Source organism: Lissotriton helveticus, chromosome 3_2 (genome assembly GCF_964261635.1).
Source record: "Lissotriton helveticus chromosome 3_2, aLisHel1.1, whole genome shotgun sequence".
NCBI classification, from domain to species: Eukaryota; Metazoa; Chordata; class Amphibia; order Caudata; family Salamandridae; genus Lissotriton; species Lissotriton helveticus.
This window is the reverse complement of record NC_136062.1, coordinates 25360152-25373301: the sequence shown is the minus strand read 5'-3', so window position 1 is coordinate 25373301 and position 13150 is coordinate 25360152. Positions and strand designations below refer to the sequence as shown.

General features: G+C 45.6%; 1 protein-coding gene across 2 annotated transcripts in view; it reads left to right on the top strand.

Moving 5' to 3' along the window:
* Positions 1-13150, top strand: part of LOC144826433 (transient receptor potential cation channel subfamily M member 7-like) — a 1864676-nt gene that overhangs the window by 602280 nt on the left and 1249246 nt on the right. The window lies entirely within an intron of this gene.

Below are 13150 nucleotides of genomic sequence, written 5' to 3'. Positions count from 1 at the left end.
TTATCTCTTCTTTGGTAAAATTATTTTTGGCACTTATTCCTTGATTTTAAATATTTGGCCACGCACACCCCCACCTCTGACATCTTACCTGCAACATAATTGAAAACTCACCGCATTTCGCGGGTCCTCGGCCACAGTCTCGACGGCGGCCATACTGGTGAGGGGCAGATTTCGCGCGTCCCAGTCTGCTTTCTCTGTCTAAAGGCGAGTACAAAGGCAGGCAAATTGCATGGCTTGCTCTTAGTTGCTCTCGCGCTCCACTTGCAGCAGCGCCCTCATTTGTAGCGCTTGTTATTTTAAATCCCCGTTTTATCTCTTCTTTGGTAAAATTATTTTTGGCACTTATTCCTTGATTTTAAATATTTGGCCACGCACACCCCCACCTCTGACATCTTACCTGCAACATAATTGAAAACTCACCGCATTTCGCGGGTCCTCGGCCACAGTCTCGACGGCGGCCATACTGGTGAGGGGCAGATTTCGCGCGTCCCAGTCTGCTTTCTCTGTCTAAAGGCGAGTACAAAGGCAGGCAAATTGCATGGCTTGCTCTTAGTTGCTCTCGCGCTCCACTTGCAGCAGCGCCCTCATTTGTAGCGCTTGTTATTTTAAATCCCCGTTTTATCTCTTCTTTGGTAAAATTATTTTTGGCACTTATTCCTTGATTTTAAATATTTGGCCACGCACACCCCCACCTCTGACATCTTACCTGCAACATAATTGAAAACTCACCGCATTTCGCGGGTCCTCGGCCACAGTCTCGACGGCGGCCATACTGGTGAGGGGCAGATTTCGCGCGTCCCAGTCTGCTTTCTCTGTCTAAAGGCGAGTACAAAAGCAGCCATGTCTGCGCGCAGCGGTAACGCGCAGCGGGGACGCCGTACTGACACCGGAGTTACGCCAGAGTTCAGCCCGTCTGCGCCCATCCGCGCTGAGTACGGGCTGCAGGTCGGGCTGGACTCTGTTCCTACGCCTTTCCTTCCTGACAGGATGACCAAGCTTTATTCAAGGTCTGAAATCCTCTCACTTAGACCTGTATCCCAGCCCTGTCTACATCGTTACTCGCCTGAGGGGATCCTGCACTATCATATTTGCAGGGCCTGCTTGGCCTCTTTTGATTTCTCCTGCAATGGCTCTGTAACATCTCCTCTCCCGCCCAAACAACCTGATGCGCCCTCTAGATCGGGTTTTCTGATTAACGCCCGTTCGCTTGTTAAGCACAACGTCGCCTTTCATGATTTCGTGGATGAGCGCCAGCCGGATTGGGTGTTTATTACGGAGACCTGGGCCTCGGATACCTCCGGACATGACCTGATTATGGCCATCCCTGATGGTTATTCTCTTTATAGACAGGACAGATCCTTGCGCAGAGGAGGAGGTATTGCCATTCTCCTTAAATCCTCCCTCTCTTGCTTTACTAAATCTCTATCGATGCCTTCAGATCGGTTCGAAGCACTATATGTCTGTATTACCCTTTCTCCATCGGTCTCTTTTACTGGGATTTTGATTTATAGGCCCCCCGGTCCCAGAGCTAGTTTCCCTTCAGAACTATTGACACTCTTAGAACCCTACTTTGGAAAAGCGGCTCTTACCATCTTAGGTGATTTTAATTTTCACTTGGATGAGGTCAACTCAAAGGACACAATATCGCTGGTCGATGCACTAGGCGCATGTGACCTCGCCCAACTTGTGAGTAGACCCACCCATAAGGCTGGGCACATACTCGACGGAGTATTCTCTAATGACGTCAGGATTTCTACCGGCCTTCCGCTACCACTGGTTTGGACTGATCATTGTGCCGTGCCACTGGAACTCTCGTATCCTGCTCCAGGGATTATTAATATGGGAACCTCTCCATTTATTCTTAGGAGAAATCTTAGGAAGATATCGGATGAGGCCCTTATCCCGCTTGTCTCCTCCTCCGAATCTCTATCATCTAAAGACGTAGCTGTGGCAGCTCAAGACCTGATGGATTCTATATCTAGGGCAGTGGAACAACTTGCCCCTCCATCTCTACGCTATGTCGCACGTCGAAAGCCTACGGCACCTTGGTTTTCTGATCAGCTGCGACTCCTGAGGCAGAGATGTAGGAGTAGTGAGAGAAACTGGAGGAAATCTTGGGACGCCAATTATCGGGAGGCCCACAAGTCCGCACTGCGGGAATATAAACAGAGAGTGGTGACAGAGAAGCAGGACTATTTCTCCAACCTTACCAGCTCCCTCTCCTCCTCCAGGAAGCTCTTTAAAATTGCTGACACCTTATGCTCCCTGCAACTCCCAGATCCCGTAGTTAGTTCGCAAGAACACTGTGACAACATCTCCGACTTCTTTCACAATAAAATTCTTGACATTCATGTATCTCTGGAAGCTCATTGTCATGCTTTGGATCAAAGCTTATTGCCTGTTATTTCTAGCCTTGATTCCTTAGGTACAGTTCCCTCCTGTGGTTTTATGGATTTTCCATCTTTATCCTTGGAAGGACTGAACCTGCTGCTTGACAGGACTAAATCTGCTTCCCCCCTGGACCCCCTACCCTTGAAAAAACTTAAAGAGTGTAGAAATAGCCTTCTTCCTCCTATGCTTGAGGTAATGAATATGGCTATTACCCAGGGTTCCTTTCCTTCGGTGTGGAAGAAGGCGATTATAAAACCTCTCCTCAAGAAGCCGTCCCTATGTGGTAAATAAATAAATAATACCCTATTTTTGACTAGGCATATAGCATAACAGATAGCTCAATAAATAAGAGTCAAGATTCGAGGTAGTAGGAGTTTCTGCAGGTTTATTACAGCATAAGGACAGGATCAGGACAACCTGCATAGGATGACCCAGCAGCTGCTGGGTCCGGGTCTGGGATGAGCGCGCTAACTTTTAATAACAATACAGGAGCATTTATACATAGCGCAAACACATAGCATTACATTGCAGTAGGCGTAGCAGTGGGTGGAGCAGAAGGCGTGACGCGTAGCAGTCGCGAAAGATAACAGTAAAAGTAGGTGTAACTGGGCGTATACATAGACATGTGGTGCAAACGTAACAGAATATGTCATGAATGGGGCGGAAACATAGGAGGGGGCTACCTAAGGAGCCGGGACCTCTAACCTAATGGTGCGCGTAAACTGGCAATGACGTATTACTAGGAGAAGCTGGGGGCTATGAACTCTGTGCTAGGAGCAGAGACTAAAGTCTGGAGGGTCGGAGCGACATGTACCTAAACCCTATCTAGTATCTGATGTTTAGGGAACATGTTGATATAAACTAGAAGTCAGGAGGGGAAAGGCTAACTTGCTTCTAAGACTGGACCATGCATTATTCTACATGTAGTGCGTGATGGAGAATACTAAATGACCATTAAATGCAGTATTTCTCTTAAAATGGAGCCGTGAAGGCTAGACAATGACGGAAACTATTGATGCAGTTCAGTAGCTTAGGAATGCAGAGAAGGAGGACTGAACTGATAGCTGGAACTATAACATACTTTTGGCAGACTCAGAGGCAGAGCCAAGCTGCACCGGGCACTGCGAGGCAGGAAGTAAGTGAAAGGTCGAGGATACAGGTGGGGGCTGTATCGCTCCTCAGCGAGACTTCAGGGGACAGGAGCTGAATCTAATGTCCGGGCCCTTTTGAGGCCTGGAAACGGGGACTTTATAATGAAATAACGTGCACACTGAGAAACGTGGCAACGTAGCTTTACATAGGCCTGATATTCGTAGTATTCACGAGGACTGGAAACTAGCATATTAGAGGTGGACACAACCGTAATTGCGTCATTAATCGGACATGGGGAATAACATATGCATATTGGTCATGCACACATAACATATGATGGATGAGGCGTAGGGACACAGAACATGACAAAATTTACTTTTCCACATTCCCTCCTTGTCACTACGTTTCCATCAGGAAACATCAATATTCATGATACCGTCTATCATTTCATACAGTACCATTTGCTCGTCTCGAATTATCTTGGAACGGGACTTAGAACGGGGCTTGGGACTAGGAATACAAGAGGTAGCACACATGCTGCAAATCGCAGGGCCACATTGTATACAGAGGCAGCAGCTAAATATGATCGCTACTGCAATACTTAGAAAAGACAGGACTTTCCATCCCCATGCGAAAATTATATTCCAGAACCAACCGGACCATGTCCAGGTGCCTGGATCTTGATGTAACAGATGGGCAATTTTATGGAGTCTGGTTATAGCTGAATAAACAGACGGCGCGTTATTTGGAATGAAAATGCAACAACTGGATCCGATGAGTCTACAGGCCCCGCCCCTATCGGCCAGTATGACGTCAAGGACGAGACGATTCTGTAAAACGACGATTCTCATAAAGGATTGCTCTTCAGTTAAGTTACCTAGAGCGGAGGCAGTCTCATCTACTACAGCTTCAAGGGTTCTTGTTAATCTACGAATTAGCTTACTATTTACAACTGTACCTAAATAAGGGAAAACACCTTTATCTATATCAATGAATTGCTCTGCGGCAGTTTCAGTATAATCGACAATCGGGAGATTTCTCTTGTGTCTAGGATGTACTAGGAAGGAATTCCTATGGTAGTCAGGTGGGGCTAGAAAAACAGGTGGCAGTAGGAGGGCAATATAACAGGTTCCCTCCCAATCGAGGGGCAGACGAACATATGCGGTTTGACCACAAACAAAATAAGAATGACGTGAGGCTTTAAAAATAGATTTCCCACTGTCACTATACTTGATAACAGTAGTACATTCACTATGTCCTACGTGTACAGAACCCTTATTTCGGACACATAATTCGCCTTTGACTGGTAGTACTGAAATAGCAGGTGAGTCTGGAGTAGTATCAGACTGAACATTCAGGACCATGAAATTCGACGAATAATTACCTAAATTATACACTTCATTTTCTAGATCTAACCCTGTTCTGTGGGGGAAACCTTGCTTGTCTGGGAAACATGTACTGTTAAGAAAAGACATATCTGTTGCGGATGACGTTAACGTGGACCATGCTCCACACGAACCATTATGTGAGAATGGATAAGGAAAAAGTGGCAGAACTCCCTTCGGTGTCTGAAAAGGGGGGAGTCGACCACACACCCAACAATTAGTGGCATTGCTGGTCTGGTGTGAATAATGTAACATACGGATAAATGAATTGTTACGCATAGCGAGGCGGTAAGCATATTCGTGAGGAGGTAGATCACTAAACGTGTGCTCTGCTGTAACATTAGCAGACTTATTTACATGAGGAATTGGAAAATACAGGAAAAATGCATAGCTGATGCAAGAAATCATAATGCTGATGAATAATATGAAACTTAGAAAAATGATACATTGAATTGAACTTTGACTGACTCTCTCACTATGGGGGTCTATTTTATACATGTCAGAAACAGTCTAACCGTTTCACCTAGGGGAGGACTTATACAATCAAACTGACTGACTTATTTTACTAGACCGTAGTTTTAACTTATACTCCTGTTGCGGAGTTTTCTCTAACAGGGAAGGGGTTGTAACAATGTCTTTTGCGGGACAGTCCTTTAAAACAATGTCTTGGCAGTCTTTAAAATCCTGGGACTCCTTGGAAATGTTTTTAGAAACGGGTTTCAATCCATTGAAAAGTTTTACATGAGAAAGGTGGACCCACCCCTTCCTGCCTTCCAGCTTGACGGCAGTACGGGTGGTCAAGAGGACCTGACGTGGCTCCTTCCAACGAGGTTCCAGCGGACTTGATCTGTCAAAATTCCGGACCATCACAAGGGAACCTGGAACGATTTCATGCGGTGCCACCTCGGTATTGTCTGGAAATGCGGCGGCAACCTGTGAACGACATGAGTTGAGGGCAGACATCAAGGAAGCTAGGTAATCTGTCAACATATTACATGAAACATCGGTAATACTTCGGGGTCTAGGAGTACCCCACATGTTAGGGGGGCGGCCGAATACGACCTCATACGGGGACAGACCTGATCTGGAATGTGCGACCATGCGCATATAAAATAGAGCAACTGGCAGAGCTACTAGCCAGTCCACACCTTTTTCTTTACAGACTTTTGCAATACGGATTTTCAGGGTCTGATTATGTCTCTCTACGAGACCGGCTGCTTCAGGATGGCGTACACAATGGAACTTCCACTGGTACCCTAACAACAGGGAAACGTGCTTCATGAGTTCAGATGAGAATGGCTGACCGTTATCAGAATATACGACTCTCGGGAGTCCATACCTAGGGAAAAATTCACGAACCAACTGCTTGGCAGTGGTCGCGGCTGTGTAATCTGGGACTGGATATGCTTCTGTCCACCTGGACAAAGCGCATACTACTACAAGGACATACTTGAAACCTCGACATCGCTCCATTTGAATATAATCCATCTGGAGGACCTCAAAAGGGTGGTCAGGAGGCTGGAAACCACCTTGTTCCACCGGGACACTTTTACCTGGATTAAACTGACAACATATCATACAGGTACGGACTTTCTGCTTGGCTGCAGCTCGTAAATGCTTGTTGAACCAAATGTTCTGGATACTGTCTAACATAGCTTTTTCTCCTAAATGTGCTGGACTATGTGCGGTATTGATAATGACTTGAACCATAGAGTCGGGGAGAAACCATGTGGCTCTACCCTTCGTTAACCATCCTTGATCTGTCTGGACCCCTCCTTGTTCAGACCATTTCTTGATTTCATCGGGAGTAGCATGTAACTGGATATCTATGACATCTTGTGTAGGGTCCTTAACTGTCATGCATGTAGTCGGATCTGGAGTATGTGTCTGATTAACTGGAATGTCTGGAGTCTGTGCTGTAAGCTTGGCTGTGCGATCTGCTAGATCATTACCCTGGGAAATAATGTCAGTAACTTTCGTATGTGCTTTGCATTTCATGATAGCAATGGATGTCGGTAAATGTATGGCATCTAACAAAGCTTGGATAAGGAGACCATGCTGAATCTTGGTTCCATGAGAAGTCATGAAACCTCTCTCCTGCCAGAGCACTCCGAAGTCGTGTACAACTCCGAATGCGTAACGTGAATCTGTATAAACATTAACTTTCAGGTTCTTGGCGTGTATACAGGCTTGTGTCAGAGCGACTAGCTCTGCTGCTTGAGCGGACAGGGTATCAATACGGTGTGTTTCAATAACTTCGGTGTCAGTAGTCACTGCATACGCGGCGACTAGTTCTCCCGTACTAGTTCTCATACATGAACCATCCACATAAAGTGTCAGGTCAGGATCTGGTAACGGAATGTCTGTCAGGTCTTGTCTTGGCTTTGTCGTAATGTTAACTACTTCCACGCAATCATGTGTGTCAGGATTTGAATTAACTGCTGGTAACAGTGTAGCAGGATTCAGGACGTTGCAGCGTCTAATTTCTATGTGTGGCTGGAACAGAGTCAATTCATAACCTGTTAAACGTGCAATTGTCAAGTGCTGAGTTTGTGTTCGGTTTAAAAGAACTTCCACGGAATGTGGGACTTGTACTGTCAGGGAGTGTCCTAAAACTATGGAATCACTTTGTCTGATAGCTAGTGCGGTGGCTGCAACTGACTTAAGGCACGCAGGCAACGCCTGGGCGACTGGATCTAATGTGCTAGAAAAGTAAGCACAGGGCTTGTATTTTCCTGCTTGATCTTGTGTGAGAACAGATAATGCTGTACCTTCACGTTCAGTAACGAAAAGTGTAAAAGGCTTACTGTAGTTCGGTGTAGCTAGAACTGGAGCTTGACATAGGGCTTTCTTTAACTCGTTGAAACTAAGTGTATGTTCAGATGTCCAAGGGAGGACAGTCGATACGGCTGCCTCCTGTGTCGTTAACTGTATCAGTGGCTTGGCTAGAAATGCATACTGAGGAATCCATTGTCTGCAATAAGAAGTAAGGCCGATAAAGGCACGTACCTCCTTCTGGGTTCTGGGCTGGGGAAGACTCGCTATTAACTGGATACGGTCTGGTGTCAACTGCCTACCCCTCTTGGACAGCAAGTGTCCTAAGTATACCACTTGCTGGACACAGAATTGAAGCTTCGAAGGGGACACCTTGTGCCCCATCTCGGCTAGGAAATACAAGACGGTAAGTGATGCTCGCTCGCAAGCACGTTCAGAACGGGCTGTGATCAGTAGATCATCGACATACTGGAGCAGGGCAGTGTCCGTTGGCATGTGAATGTTGTCTAGTTGTCTCTTGAGTGCTTGACTGTAAATACTAGGACTTTCTGTAAAACCTTGAGGAGCGCGTGTAAACATATAGCTCCTTCCATTTAAACAAAATCCGAAAAGAAACTGGCTGTCTGGATGAATTGGAACACTAAAAAATGCGTTCTTGAGGTCTATGACAGTGAAGAACGTGGCTTCGGAATCAATGGCTGTCAATAGGGAGGAAATATCTGGGACAACTGGGTACTGAGGAATAATACATTTATTAAGCTCTCGTAAATCAATCACTAATCGATATACTGGGGGTGCATTTGGATCAGTACGTTTCATGACTGGAATGATCGGAGAATTACATACATTGGAGTCAGTTTCTACAACTACTCCTTGAGCCATGAGCTCGTCAATAATTTTGGATAAGGCTGCTACAGCCTCAGGTGGCAATCTGTACTGTCTGATTCGTGGTAACACTACACCTGGTTTGAGAGTCACACGATAGGGTGTGATTTGCATATAACCTACATCAGTTGGACCTTGCGCCCATAAATGTTGTGGAACATTAGACAATCTTGAATCAAAATCTCGTAATACATAGTGACCCTTAAAGTCACGTAGGAACAATCGTATTCCCTCTGGGGAACAGCATATGACGGCACCTAACTCTTTCAGTGTCTTAATGCCTAATAGATTTTCTGGACATGACTTAGTAAGTAACAGATCAGTAGTGCGGGACAATGGACCTACTTCTAGAGTAACTGGCTTAGATATCTCGTTAACTATTGGCTTTCCTGAAAATCCAAGGGAAACATTTCTTGAGCCTGAGAGCGGAGCCCCTGGAACTTCGGCATGACTAATTGTGGTCCTACTTGCCCCTGTATCGATCAAAAACTTTCTGTCTTTCCCTAATACTTGACTGTGAACATAGGGACCTTCTTGATCTACAGGTATCTCGATGAGAGGCAAGCCTACCTCCCTCTCTAGGCTGTTTCATGAATATGGCTGGTACTCTGGATACTCAGACTGTGCATACTGGTACATCTGCGATGTAACGTGCTGTGTTGCAGCAATAGGCAGCGGTACTGTAACTGTCTGTGGTGTATTCTGTGGCTGAGGAATCTGTGAAACTTGTTCTTGTCTAGGCGGACGTGGTCTTTCTTTAGTCTTACCAGTAGCTATGTTGTGTTTCAGAACTGCACACTCGTTTATAAAATGACCTGGCTGTTTACAATAATTGCAGTTCCCTTTAACGGGAGCTGCAGGATGACTGGCTTGATTCGGACCCCTCTTCTGACTGTCTTGAGGAACAGATTGTGCAACTAGCACTTTCATTTTCGTGTCTTTCATACGTTTTCTTTTGTGTTCTTGCTCTTCTCTGATTCTATTCTGGTGGTATTGGAGCATCTGGAGCATCTGGGATGGAGTATTTGCTTGCCAGGTGCTTTCAACTTTCAAAACTCGATTTTTAATTTGTGGACTTGAATTCTCGACTAATTTAGTAACGAAAAGGTGAGGGTATGACTCACTACTTGTCTTGAGACCACTGTTGATACTGAAACATTTTTCAAATCTAGAATAAAAATCACTAATATCTTCGTCTTGTTTCTGTTTACAGGCTGAGATTGCATCCCAGTCTTCTTTTCTAGTTGTCAATAATCTGGGTAAAACTTGTATCAATAATTCTGGTAACTCTTTACATTTATCTCCAAGACCGGTACCTGGTACTCGTGCCTTGTCTTCAGCTTCTAGAGCTGTCCAATCGATCTTTTTCTCTCCCACCTCCCATTCTTTTTCCTTTAACTTTTCATACACCCCTGCGGGTAACAGGACCTTTAACATTTTAATGATATCTGGGTAAGTATATTCTCCCATACGGAGCATGTCTTTTAATTCTCTATGGAACCCCGCTGGATCTTTGTCATGACAGGGAATTAATTTCTTCATTTCAAGAAGTTCCATCTTTGATATTGGAGTGTATACAAACACTCGTTGCATTTCACCACCCGTCCCTCTGACTGGGTGGACTTCTCGTAACGGATTCTGTCTGTCTATGTAGAATGATTTACTTTCTGGGGGTGAGACATGAACAAAATGCGGGTTCAAGAACGTTCTATATTTGTGACGTTGTTCTAGAATGACACTAATTAAATCGGTACCTAGACCTCTCCATCTGTACTGGAGTAACTCGTTCAGGACATCATGTAACGGACCTGGATCAGAGTGTTGACCCTCATACAGAGTAATGAGGTGCTGAATCATATACATACCCACCAGTCGTTGCTCGGCTGGGGGCATTTTCAGGAACATTTGTGCCACTATTTCGTCTGGAAAAGTGGTAGAATCAGTAATCCATCGGACTGCTGATCGGGCTAGTTCTTGTTCATGCATGGTACTTAACTCACTATAACCGATTCGTGATTTCAGAATATGATCGGTAGCTTGGAATACTTGTTCTAGAGAACCTTGTTCTGGTACTGAATGATGGAAAATAGACTTGGGTTCTAGGCGTAAATGGCGATCTGGAAATCTAGATTTTCCTACATACGCTATTCTGGCGGGATTCTCGTCCTCTTCTTCTTCGGGATCAGAGATACTTTCTTTCTCGCTTACTTGTGCTGCTTTACGCTGTTCGTGTATCTTTATTATTTCTTTACGGATTTTCTTGTACATACTTTCCATGGCACCGACGGTCTTGTGCTTACCCTCGGCTATATTATCACTCCACCTTGTCAGGATTCTCATTTCGGCAGAATCTTTAGACGGGTAATCTTGTTCTCTTATTAGACAATTGATCAGGAACTTTAATATCATGAGCTGGATCTCGGCTTTCCTTTGAGACATGGTCTCACTAATACTTTCTGGATCATCCCCTGTACGGATGAAACGATATATTCTGTCTAGATCTTCTTTCATATTCGGTAAGGTGACTAGATACTCGGCCACCTTTCTTACGCGAAATGAATATAAAACCATATTATCCTCGCCTGGGACTGGATCATAGCAACATTCGGCAAGGGATTTTCTTATTTCTGCAACAGACTGATGCCTAGGCGTACGCTGTGATGCTTGTGCATGTAATTCGGCTAACGTTAAACGCTTGTGTGGCGGCGGGGTTTGAGGAGGACCTCCTCCTGCGGCCCCTATACTGGAATCATCAACTGAGGCTCTACGTCCTGGCAGAGTGGGAAATGGAAATGTAGGCTGGACTTGTATGACGGGCTGGACCGGGGGTACCGTAACAGGTACTCCGGTGTCTGGAGGAGCGGGAAGTGCCTGATTTACAGGGACTGGCGGAGCGCGAACAGGATTTGCATATTCTGGGACTGTGTCGTCCAAATAGGACGAAATAAAAATATCAGCTGCGGTCTGTTTGTGACGTAGCTTGGTCGGAACTAATGGTGGCGGGAAATTACTAGATGCCTCCGGGGTCGCTTTTGGCAAGCCCTCGGCAAGAAGAGGATACATACCCCTAATAAGGGCATGCCTCTGTCTGTCTGACTGTTCGGCTTTGACTTGTTCACCTATCTCGATTAATTCTCTTTCTTGGGCTCGTTCTTGGGATTCTCTACTTAACTCTGACTTTCTGACTTCCTTTTCCGTTCTTTTATGCGCTTCTTTACGCCATAACTCGATGGCATCTTTCTGTGACTGTCTGGCTTTCTTTTTCCATAATGCTTCTTCTACTCGCATGATGCATTCGGGATCCCATGTACCCGATACGGGCCATCTATACTTCTCTTCTAACTGTTTGGTATACTCTACCCATAAATCTAGATACAATATGGCGCTTATGCCATGTTTCTGATACATAAAGTGACCTGGACTGTCCCTAGGCGGGACAGGAACTGCTTCCTCTAATAAACCCTTTCTAGTTTTTAGCTGACGTAATCTTGAAAAGAGCGGCATTGTAAACTTGAATCGGAACACAATACAATACACGAAGAACAATAACAATTGGGAAAACAATTCAGGCATACCACGACATTGGAATTACATTAAACAATATCATAACATAACAGTTCGAACAGAATATTACCTGGAATACTGAGAACAGAAACAGAACAGAATTTCTCGAGAACGGAACAGACTAGAATTACTGGATGCACTGCTGAAACAGTACGGAACATACCGGTCCCATAAAGGGACGCATCAAGACCCGTATCCACCTAGGTGAACACTTCGTTTGTGAGTCTGGGCACCACCAACCCACGGACCAGGAGTCAATTTAGATTGGTCCTGTCTAGATACTACCCCAGCAATGGTACTCACCGGGCAGCAAGAACGGAAGGCCTCGGACGGGACTGGGCTGACGACGACGGACTTCGGACTTCAGTTACGGGTGGGCCTCCGGATACCTCGGACCTTGGACTCTCGGCTTGGGCTCTGGTCGGGACTCGCCGCGTTCCTCCACCGTCTCGTTCGGATGCTGGACCGCCTCCTCCGTCTCCTCCGTGGGCCTGAGGGATACTTGAGCAGAAATATCTGCCACTGCGCAGAAGAGTTAGGGTCTACGACTGTAGAGGGTCAGGGGGTCGGCGTGGCTTCACCGACGTGTGGGGAAAGGGCAAGTCCCTATTCGGGCGCCATTATGTGGTAAATAAATAAATAATACCCTATTTTTGACTAGGCATATAGCATAACAGATAGCTCAATAAATAAGAGTCAAGATTCGAGGTAGTAGGAGTTTCTGCAGGTTTATTACAGCATAAGGACAGGATCAGGACAACCTGCATAGGATGACCCAGCAGCTGCTGGGTCCGGGTCTGGGATGAGCGCGCTAACTTTTAATAACAATACAGGAGCATTTATACATAGCGCAAACACATAGCATTACATTGCAGTAGGCGTAGCAGTGGGTGGAGCAGAAGGCGTGACGCGTAGCAGTCGCGAAAGATAACAGTAAAAGTAGGTGTAACTGGGCGTATACATAGACATGTGGTGCAAACGTAACAGAATATGTCATGAATGGGGCGGAAACATAGGAGGGGGCTACCTAAGGAGCCGGTACCTCTAACCTAATGGTG